The sequence below is a fragment of the Phoenix dactylifera genome, chromosome 2 (genome assembly GCF_051530095.1).
Source record: "Phoenix dactylifera cultivar Ajwa chromosome 2, Ajwa_hap1_PhDact_Kaust_v1.1, whole genome shotgun sequence".
In the NCBI taxonomy this organism is placed as follows: domain Eukaryota; kingdom Viridiplantae; phylum Streptophyta; class Magnoliopsida; order Arecales; family Arecaceae; genus Phoenix; species Phoenix dactylifera.
The window spans coordinates 47,134,833-47,142,694 of NC_143191.1; positions in this window are offsets into that span (position 1 = coordinate 47,134,833).

Sequence of the window (7,862 nt, forward strand, 5' to 3'; positions counted from 1 at the left end):
TTGAAGCAGATAGAGATGAGGTTTGTAAGGGAAGTAGAGGACTCAGATCTGATCTTGAATCTTCTAGATATTCACCCTGAAAACCCTATCTAAAATGGAGAAGAAGAGGAGGAGGAGGCGGGTGAGGAAGAAGGCTGCAATGGATGAGTTTTTGGTGCCCATGTTTGACCCCTTTTAATGGCCTCCGAATTTTCATTCAAAATTCGAAATTTATTTTCAGAAAACCTCTTTTAGTTGGCACATGCAAAGGAATAGGAACAACCCAAATCAGATCTCAACCAAATCTAATTTAAATTCAAATTTTAAACACATGTGCAAGAGGGAAGGAATTTGAAATCCATGCGGCAAGGTAAAACACTTCATAATTTCGAAATCACCTCTTGAAATTCGAATTTAATCCATTCAAAAACTCATACGCCACCTTGGCTGATGGTTTGAGTGATTAAAATCATTTAACATATTGCTTAATGTTTGAATTTAAATTCAAATAACAAACAATGTCGCCATGTGTCAAGCAATGGGTCCATGTGCCATGCAATAATTTTGGTTTATTTAAAATTCATGAAATCCAATTCCATGTCACCAATAATTGCCACATCATCTGAGCCTAATCTCCTTGGGTTGCACCTAATCAAATTTGGTCAAACCCGAATTAAAACAAAGCAATTTGGTTGAACCCAATCTAATCTGGTCAGACCCTGATTGAGCTCAAATTGAATCCAATTCAATTTTGGCTCATGCAAACTCAATCAAATTGAATTATTACTTTGTGTTGGACCTAATTCAATTAGGTCAATCCCCAATTAAGAACAAATTAATTTAAAATTAATTTGATCAGCTTAAGTCCTTTTTGGTTCTGACCTAATCCAATCAGGTCAAAACCCTGATTGAGCCCAAACTTGAATCCAATTCAATTTGGCTCATCCTTAGCACAATTACTCAATCAAATTGAGTTTATTAGTAATTTAATTACTAATTAATCCTTCAATAATTACTTTAATTATTTTATAAGATAATTTGCCAATCAAATTGACCAAATTACCCCTGAATGATTCTTAATCATTCACCAGCTTTCTTGATCAATCAGGAATCTTCTATGCGTGTGACCTCATAGGTTCGAACCTAAGCCGGTAGTATAGGAACAATTTTCTACACTAATCGATGTGACCATCTAGCAATGGTACCCGACGTCCGGATAGGTCGAATATATGCGAAGCAAATATTCTGGAACCCTGAACTATGGTTACTGTATAATTCAATCCCTTTGACTCCTAATGCCAGGATGACTTAGAGCTCACTGTCAACCCTATAATTAGTACATCCATTATGTGATTAACTTTAGCGTGACTCCTTACTGGGATTACCCTGGCCAAGGTTTTGCTAAATTAATCACAAGACATTATCTCCTATTTTCAGGAGGGGTCAATTCCATCTTGACTCACAACTGACTACGCAAGTACTTGACTGCACCCAGTGACCTTCCGTCACTGAATTAGAAATTCAGGTAGTCCGGTACCAAAGTACAGTGAGTTGCTTGCTAGTCACAGGTTGCGGTCTCAGGTCAGAGGGCCAAACTTATACCCATATCCACTCGAAACATCTCTCGACAGTAGAGCGTTCCGGAATTGGTCACGTTCAGTGAAATGTACTCCTACACTTCACTTGTGTGGCATACCAGTGTCTCCACACTCCTTGGTTAAGAGGACAACCAATGTATATGTCACACAACGACCTAATCTCGATAATATTGTCGTCCTAGTAACAACATATCATTTCGTCGCAAACAAGTTTAAGGACTCAAAGATAAATCCTCCTTTATCATAACATAAGTCCTAAGGACTTCATCATATAAGAGTTCATTTGAAGATGAAATGATGAATAATGCCAAATAACACTTTATTAATTTGTCAATTCATTTACAAAATTCAATCATCAATATGCTGACGATTGACATTTAGGATACAAATTCCAACAACTCCCACTTAGCCTAATGCCAATCGGCACAGTATCTAATACCCATCTTCGACTTATGTTCATCGAACTCTTTGATGCTGAGGACTTTGGTAAATGGGTCAGCCAGATTTTCTTTTGTGTCAATCTTCTGAAGATCAATATCACCTCGATCGATGATCTCTCGAACCAGGTGGTAGCGACGTAGAATATGCTTGGTCCGCTGATGTGCTTTGGGTTCTCTTGCTTGAGCTATGGCCCCAGTATTGTCACAAAATACAGCCACTGGACCATCAATGGAGGGTGTCACTCCAAGCTCGGTGATGAACTTCCGCAACCATACAGCTTCCTTGGCGGCATCAGATGCTGCGATATATTCTGCTTCACATGTAGAATCTGCCACTGTATGCTGCTTGGAACTCTTCCAGCAGATGGCCCCACCCTTAAGAGTGAAGATATATCCTGACACGCTCTTGCTATCATCTTGATCTGACTGAAAACTTGAATCAGTATATCCCTCAAGTTTTAAGTCAGAATCACCATAGACAAGCCACTGATCTTTAGTATTTCTCAAATACTTAAGGATGGTTTTTACAACCTTCCAGTGGTTGCTACCTGGATCAGACTGGTATCTGCTCACTACTCCTAGTGAGTATGCCACGTCTGGTCTAGTACATGTCATGGCATACATTATAGATCCCACTGCCGAAGCATATGGAATTCTATCCATACTCTCTCTTTCTTGAGGGGTTGTCGGACAATCCCTTTTAGAGAGGTTAATTCCATGGCCCATCGGAAGATAGCCTTTCTTGGAATTAATCATACTGAACCTCTTCAGTATAGTATCAATGTATGTGGATTGGGATAATCCAAGCAATCTTCTAGATCTATCTCTATAAATCTTCATCCCTAGGATGTAAGATGCTTCTCCCAAATTCTTCATGGTAAATTGAGATGATAGCCAAACCTTTATTCCTTGTAATGCAGGAATGTCATTCCCGATTAAAAGAATGTCATCCACATACAAAATAAGAAATATAATAACTAAACCATTTGCCCATTTATAAATGCAAGATTCCTCTTCATTCTTAATGAAGCCATATGTTTTGATTACCTTATCAAAACGTATATTCCAACTCCGTGAAGCTTGCTTTAATCCATAAATGGATTTTTGAAGCTTGCACACTTTAGACTCATCTGCAGATGTAAAACCTTCAGGTTGTATCATATACACTTCCTCTTCTAAATCTCCATTTAGAAATGCGGTCTTTACATTCATTTGCCAGATTTCATAGTCTAAATGTGCTGCTATCGCAAGCACAATCCGAATGGACTTGAGCATTGCCACAGGAGAAAACGTCTCGTCATAGTCAATACCATAACGTTGACGATAACCCTTGGCAACCAGACGGGCTTTATAGGTCTCTACCTTTCCGTCTGCGCCCCGTTTCCTTTTGAATATCCACTTACACCCTATGGATTTAATTCCTTCGGGTGGGTCAACTAATGTCCAAACATCATTGACCTTCATGGATTCCATTTCGGATTGCATGGCTCCAAGCCATTTATCAGAGTCATACCTCTGCATTGCATCCATATATGTGATCGGATCCTCATCGTTTTCATCAAGTTCGATAGGATCCCCATTCCGGACCAAGAAACCGTAGTATCTGTCCGGCTGACGTGGTACTCTACCCGATCGCCTTAATGGTGCATCTAATATGGGTTCTGGATCTGATCTAATCAAATCCGACTCAACTGGTTCAGTAGATGGTGTCGGATCTTCTACATGTTGAACTTCTCTAAGCTCAACATTAGAGCTATTTGTTCCTTCACCAAGGAATTCCTTTTCTAAGAAAATTGCTCTATTGCTTATGAACAACTTTTGTTCTTCAGCAAAGTAGAAGTAATATCCTTTAGTTTCTTTAGGGTAACCAACAAAGAAACATTTGTCAGACTTGGGTTCAAGTTTGTCTGTCTTCAAACGTTTGACGTACGCCGGACACCCCCAAATCCTAAGGTGAGAGAGCATCGGCTTACGTCCAGTCCACATCTCATGTGGTGTTTTATTTACAGACTTACTTGGAACCTTATTTAGAATATAGCAGGCTGACTCAAGAGCATATCCCCAAAAGGATATGGGCAGATTAGCAAACCCCATCATGGATCGAACCATGTCTAACAGAGTTCGATTTCTCCTTTCTGACACACCATTATATTGTGGTGTACCAGGAGGAGTCCATTGGGAGAGAATCCCATTTTCTCCTAGATATGTCAAAATGGAGAGGTATTCACCTCCTCGATCTGATCGAAGAGTTTTAATACTCTTTCCAGTTTATTTTTCTACTTCATTACGATATAATTTGAACATTTCAAATGATTCAGATTTATGTCTCATTAAATAGACATAACCATACCTAGAAAGGTCGTCTGTAAACGTAATGAAATATGAATACCCACCTCTAGCATCTGTGCTCATTGGCCCACATACATCAGAATGTACAAGGGTCAATAAATCACTGGCTCGTTCACCTTTTCTGGTAAAAGGTGATTTGGTCATTTTACCAAGAAGACATGATTCACAGGTTGTCAATAATTCACAATCATTAACATCAAGGATTCCCTCTTTACTTAACCTGTTCATCCTATTCTTGTTAATATGACCTAGCCTATGATGCCAAAGGTAGACATCCGTGACATTATCTATTCTATGGCGCTTATTGGATTTATACATTACATGAACAGGCTGTGACAAAATGTAAATGCCATTACTCAGAATTCCATTCATTACAACAACACCATTCCAAATGACATTGCAATAATCCTTTTTTATTGATATTTCATAACCATTTTTGGCCAAAAGGCCTACAGAAATGATATTCAATAGAAAACTTGGACAATAGTGACAATCACTAAGGACATTTACATGAGAGCTGAATTCAAGTTTAAGAATTCCTAAAGCTAGAACTGGAACTGGTCTTCCATCTCCGACATTCAGGAACCTTTCTCCTTCTTCAAACCTCTTACTGACTTGTAGCCCCTGCAACGAATTGCAAATATTAAAAGGACTACCGGTATCCAATACCCAGGTCGAATTATCACCAATAGAAAAATTGCAAGGTGTTATCATATAAGTACCTTGATTGGCAACTGATTGCCCACTTTTCTTAGGCCGGTTCGGATCGAGGGATGCAATGTAAAGAGGACAGTTCCTCTTCCAATGTCCTTGCTTCTTGCAGAAGAAGCACTCCGCCTTGCTCTGATCAGCCTTTTTATTCTTTTTCTGACTAGGCTGAGCATGGTGCACCTGTTTCTTTTGGATTTTATTTTTTTTTTCTTTTCTTAAAGGAGCGACCCTTGGATGAACCTCCCACTAAATTCACCGTCTTCTTAAGAAGTTGGTGATCATTCTCAAACGTCTGTTGTAACCCCAACAATTGGTGATAATTCACTACAGGTTTCGTCATACGAAAATGAGTGAGAAAAGGACGGTATGATCTAGGCAATGAGTTTAGTATGGCATCCTTCCCCAATTGATCATGAAAGGGAAAGCCAAGAGAGCTTAGACGCTCGATCAACTCAATCATGTACAGTACATGATCAGTTACCGAGGTCCCATCTTTCATTCGGGCGCTGAAGATGGCACAACTAGTTTTGTGCCTCTCAACGTCGTCAGGAACGCCGAATGATTCATTCAACACTTGAATGATATCTTCCGGCTGCGTATTCTCAAAATGCCTACTAAACTCATCACTCATTGCTGCCAACATGATGCATCGAACAGTGATCCGGTCATTGAGCCACTTCTGATAAGTGTCTCTGGCCGATCTTGATGCATTAGCAGCGGGCTGCTCAGGTGCTTGATCCGTTATCACATAAAGGATCCTCTCATGCTCTAGCACTATTTTCAGTTTCCTATGCCAATTATTGAAATTTGGACCAGTTAACTTGTCATTGTCCAACAATGAGCGAAGTGATAAATTAGTGGCCATTTCTGCATAAAAAGAAAATTTGGCTATTAGTATATGAATTGACTAAACACAGTAGACTTGGACTTTAGTCTAAAGATATTCCCACTATTTTATACAAATTGGTAGCCTCTACCTCTAATTCGAAAAATTACTCCTAATTCTTTAGTGGGCACTAGAACCCAATAGATCCCATATAGGCCCGAGTGTGGCTCGGCCAACCCATATGCACCTATTGGTAGGTTCTTAACCAATTGCTTCACCAAGCAACTTCTAGTGATGATTTTGCCCTAGGTTTTTCGGCAGGCGTGTGGCGCCTCCACCGAATACCCTAGTCAGGTCCAACCATTAAATGATAGGGTTAAGTCTAATCAACTAATAGACGACCAAGCCCGAGTGTGGCTCGGCTCACCTGACAGCCTATTGAAGGTACACTTAACTCATCATATATTGAATGACAATTCTAATGCTTGATAAGTACCAGGCGTGTGGCGCCTCCAATAATTATCAAAACATTGGACCCATTATCACCCAACTTAATGGGAGGCTATGACCTAGTTATCTCCATAACCATTTCATTTTAAGAACCTAATAATTTTAGAGAATTTCATAATTAGGATAGATGAGAAGATCCGGTTAGTCTAATTTCTCCCACTGACTTCACCAAATCAGATTAAACTCAAACCGGTTAAGGAGACACCTAAATCAGTCATACTGATTTTCCTTAAGGCATGGGCTAACTCGAATCATTAAGTGATCCAATCAAAATGTGATTGACCATGTCGGCCAGGTAAGTGAGATCGGTGGAAGGGATATGCCATTAACTCGACAAAGACGAATCAGTGCGAGTAGCTCCCAATTAAAAACCACCGGTCAAAACTGCCAAACTTACCTTAGACACCGACTGGTTAATCAATTTCGATTTGATTACTCAAATGACTCGGGCTACACCTCTGAGCCTAAATCAAGTTCTATCTTGGTCTAATCAAAGACATGGAATTGATCAATCTACAACTATTGTATTTAACCTAGAGTTTCCTTGACCTAATCTAGTTACTACTTAATTAGATTTGATCAATTAACTCTAATTAGACCATGTTTGATTCTAACCTTAGGTCTAACCCAATCCTAAGAACTTGATTCAAGCTAACCCATATGCCCAAAGAATTATGCAATGTCAATTAATTGAGTTACAATTCTATTTCATAACACTTAATTCTCAATTAAGTTTAGACTTATGAAAGTTTTGATCATTGCATATTTCTTTTTAATTACATATTAATTACAATCTTTCAGTTCTTAAAACACATTTTCAGATCTGAGTTTTTGTAATTAATCACATGTAATCAGATTTAATTCATGTTTAAGTCATTATGTTTTATGTTCATGCATCACATATACATAACAACATGAATTAATACAAACAACATACATCTTATGTATTTGTTTTTTTTCACTTTTATTTTCAGATCTGATTTGTTCATTAAAATCAGAGATCATATGAATCATAAACTTTATTTAGATCTAATCTAAACAATATTATGATTTCAGATTTATTCATGTTACTAATCCTAACACAAACATGCATCATATGCATCCAAAATTTCAGATCTACTTAATCATGCATAATCAGCAATTAAATCAATCATAAAAAGCACTTTAGATCTAATCTAAACATGTTAATAATTTCAGATTTAATTGCAAGAATTAAAACATAAAAGTTTAAACATAAACCTGGCTCTGATACCACTGAAAGTGAATCCTAGGTTCTTCGGTGTTTAGCATGCTGAATTTTTTTTTTTTTTGAAAACTATGGCTGAACCTGATCGGGTTGCCTACGTACCCCTTCATAAGGGGGATCAAGCCATACGTAGTTTTTTTTTAAGTTTTAAAACGCAGCGGAAAAACCGAATCAAACAATTTAATTCATGCATGCTTACAAGA